This window comes from Colobus angolensis, unplaced genomic scaffold (assembly GCF_000951035.1).
Source record: "Colobus angolensis palliatus isolate OR3802 unplaced genomic scaffold, Cang.pa_1.0 Scaffold600, whole genome shotgun sequence".
NCBI lineage: Eukaryota > Metazoa > Chordata > Mammalia > Primates > Cercopithecidae > Colobus > Colobus angolensis.
In genome coordinates, this window is record NW_012119600.1 from 165,972 (window position 1) to 170,174 (window position 4,203).

At 44.8% G+C, this 4,203-nt stretch overlaps 1 pseudogene; it reads left to right on the top strand.

Moving 5' to 3' along the window:
- Positions 1 to 234: 234 nt before the first annotated feature.
- The window catches only part of LOC105527008, a 19,130-nt pseudogene continuing 15,161 nt past the window's right edge, over positions 235 to 4,203 (top strand).

The following is a 4,203-nucleotide window of genomic DNA, read 5'->3' on the forward strand; positions in this document are numbered from 1 at the left end:
GCTGAGATCCGGCCACTGCCCTCCAGCCTGGGTGACAGAGTGAAACTCTATCTAAAAAAATATTATTTTATTTATAACATTTTTCATCAAAAATATACCTTGAAGTGGGCAGGTCAGGTACTGGGGGTGTGATGGCTATGAGTGGGCCAAGGTGGGGGGGGGTCCGCCAGGTGGAGGGAGGGAGACTCCAGGCCATGAGGGAGTTGGAAGGGCGCCCTGAGCCCTGAGTGGACAATGGCAGATGAATAAGGACCAATTGTAGAGCTGCGTTAAAGAAAAATGCCAAAATCTTCAGAAAATAAGGAATCTGCCAAAGAAGGGAAAATCAGTGACATTCCAGTTTCTGAAGGAGCTCCAAGACGTGTATAATTTCAAGGCTTTGCAAAGATTTTCATTGGCTCTCTTGCAGCCATTACTAGTGGTATGATATATGATCTCTACTTATACCATGAACAGAAATTCTCACTTTCCAGCAGGCAGGAGCTTGACCGGGAAATTACATTTCAGGGTGACAGTGGCATTTATCACTCATAAAGATGTGCTAACGTCACCTTCATTTGGAAGAGGTGTTTATGAACTGACACACAATAACAAAATTGTATCTCTGAATAGCATAAATGCAGTGTAGCAAATGTTTCTATATATAAGGAAGGAGACCACTACTTCTCCTGCTGCCCTCCTCCCTGTACCTTGCCTAGTTCACAAGACAGGAGGAAAGAGAGAAAGCAAAAAGTTAGAAAGAAACAAAAGTAAGATAAATAGCCAGACAACCTTGGCACCACCACCCGGCCTAGGAGTTAAAAAAAAAGTAATAATAATAACATCACCCCCTGACCTAAACTACTCGTGTTATCTGTAAATTCCAGACACTGTATGAAAAAAGCATTGTAAAACTTTTTGTTCTGTTAGCTGATGCATGGAGGCCCCAGTCACGTTTCCCACGCTTGCTCGATTTATCACGACCCTTTCACGTAGACACCTTAAAGTTGTAAGCCTTTAAAAAGGCAAAGTATTTCTTTTTCGGGGAGCTCCGCTCTTAAGATGGGAGTCTGCCGACGCTCCCCGAAGTAAAACCTCTTCTTTCTTTAATCCGGTGTCTGAGGAGCTTTGTCTGCGTATTGTCCTGCTACGTTTCTTGGTTCCCTGACCAGGAAACAAGGTGATAAACGGACAGCCGAGGCAGCCGCTTAGGCAGCTTAGGCCTGCCCCCTGGAGCATCCCTGCGGGGGACTCGGCCAGCTTGAGCGACGCGGATCCTGAGAGCGCTCCCGGGTAGGCATTTGCCCCGGTGCAACGCCTCATTAGAGCAGTGCACAGCAGGCCCCCATGGAGGACCAACACAGTGGCTGGACACCGGGAAGGAACTGGCACTTTCAGTCCGGACATCTGAAACTTGGTAAGACTGGTCTTTGGAACTTGCCCACCCATTTGAGTGGAAGCATGGCCTGATCACCCGCAGCATGCCTGTACCGGCACTTTGGTTTTTGTTTTTGACTTGACTTGAATTAATTGCTTGATACTTTGGTTTTAGTTTTCATTTTGACTTGACTTGAATTGCTTGATAAACAGGCCTGCCTTTCTTGGCACTTTGGTTTTGGTTCTGATTTTGACTTGGCTTAAATTGCTTGACAAACAGATGTGCCTTTAACAACACTTTGGTTTTAGTTTTGATTTTGATTTAGTGTGAATGAGATGAGTGAGTGACTTTTTACCCTTTCCTTTTTGTAGTGTGAATGTTGTTTTGTCTCAAGAGAAAAATAGGTCAGACACAAAGTAAGCCCACTCTGCTAAGAACTGTGTTAAAAAACATTCAAAAAGAAAAAGGGAAAGTCATCAAATCATCAAAACTTACTCTATCAAAATGCATGTTACAGAACCCTAAGAAAGGTTTTGCAGGAGATTATAGAGTTAAGTTAACCCCTTAGAGGTTAAAATCTCTCTGTGAATTAGAACTGCCCTCTTTTGGTTTTGGATGGCCCACCGAAGGAACTATAGACAAGGAACAATTGGCCATGTATTTAAGGTGGTGATGGGGGTTGGAGGACAGCCAGTATACCTAGATCAAATCCCTTTATATTGACTCATGGTTAAATAGAATATAGACAAAACTGGCATAAATTTAGCCCTGTTTAACAGCTTATTGCAAAAAAGCCAAAAGGAAAACTAACAGCAGCTTTGTCAGCAGACACAGAGTTAAAAAAGGGAGTCCCAGAAATAGCAAAAGCAGCCGGTTTTGCAGGAGCCGCCAGAGATCATAGAAATTCTTTCTCCATGTGTCCCAGCCTACCCCGCTTTACTGAGGCCAACAGACCCCTCAGAAACTAGATTCAGGCGCTAACATGCCCCAGATCTCACCTCGAAGGGGAGGATCGGAGCCTCGAGAGGCCAAGGAAGGAAGTCAAGATAGTCAAGTGGGCCGTCTCAGATCTGGTCTTGCTCAAGCTACGTAATTGCCTCTCAGGGAGATGTGAGGACCCGTCTATTATAATGACCAGGCCCACATCCGGCGGGGCAACAGACTTTCATCTCTCAGCCCTTTTCAACCATTGATCTACTAAACTGGAAACACCCTGAACCCCCCACCTTGCTCCTGACAGCTAGAGTCCTGTCGAGTATGACTGTGTGGAGGTGTTGGACTCAAGTTTACTCCAGCAGACCTGACCTCCAGGACCAGCCTTGGGCATCAGTAGACTAGGAGCTATATGTGGACGGGAACAGCTTCATGAACCCACAAGGAGAGGGATGTGCAGAATATGCGGTGGTAACCCTGGATGCTGTCATTAAGCTGAGCTCATTGCTTTAATTTGGGCCTCAGAACTCAGTAAAGATAAGACTAAACATTTTCACTGACTCTGGTATGCCTGTTTAACCCTCCAAGTGCATACAAAATTATATAAAGAAAAGGGCCTGCTAAACTCTAGAAAAAAGAGGAAAAAAAAAAACACCCAGAGAATGCAACTCAGCTTCAGCGTTTGCAGAGGTACTGAGAAGCACTTCTGCAGCGGCTAAGAGTTGGTAGAAAAAAGCAAGTAATATAAAAAAGATTTCAGGAATGCTTCAAGGAGCTGACAAGAGCCTAAGACAGTTTTATAAGAGACTCTATAAAGCATTCTGGCTTTACATGCCATTTAACCCGGAGACTGCTGAAAATCAGTATAAAGTGAATACTTCATTTGTAAAGCAAGCCCAGGGTAACATCAAGCAGAAGCTGCAGGCATGAATGCCACCTAGTCTATAAAAGTGGCCACCAAGGTGTATGTTAACTGTGACCAAGGAACAAAACTGGGAGAGAGCAAAAGAAAAAGAAAGACTAAAAGTAAGTGTGAAAAAAAAAGAGAATCAAAAGAAAACAGGAGAGACAGACAGCAGTGCACGGGGGCAGGGCCTGTGCCATTGCCCAGCCCCACCAGCTGGCCGTAGGAGCAGGAGAACCAGAAGTGGGGGGAAGAAAAAGTAAATTAAAGACTTAAGAAAAATGCCAATATTTAGCAACAGCTCTTATAAAAAGAAAAATTAGCAACGTGAGAGCACATGGACGTGGATGTAGATGTGAAAGAAGTCAAGTGCGGATTCAAGAGCCGGACAAGGGTAGAGAGAGATTAATGTGCGAGATGCAAAAAGAAAGGACACTAGAAGGGTAAGTGTTCAAAAGGCAATAAAGGAAATGGCCAAGGCCGCAAGACAAAGAGGCGATCGGCCAAGGGCTGCCGCCCCTTGGAGGAACCAAATACTCATCTGTTCAGGCTGATAGGAGCTGAAGAATGTACAGACTAGGGCAGACCCGGCACCTTCTCATTAGGCTCCCAGGAGCCCGTGGTCACATTAGAAGTTAAAAGCAGCAAGATTCTGCTGTATCTGGATTCCAATTTCTCACTGAAGGCTAAGCCACTACAGAGAGTTACACAGCAGGGGCAGAGGGCGGGGGGAAGAACCGCTCCTCTAAGAAACTTAAACAGGAGAAAGAGCCATACCTTGTGAAAACTTGCTTATAGACTACGGAACTGCCCCATGCTGGAGGCTATCGGTACAGGCTCGTACAGGCTCGTGCTTGTTTGTACCTTTTCAGGTTAAGTTAAAGTTTTCCCCACCAGGACAGAAAAAGTACAAGAAGTGACTAAAGTACTATTAAAAGACATTATCCCCAGGTTTAGACTACCTCTAACTTTAAAGTCAGATAATAGGCCAGCATTTGTAGCTGAAATT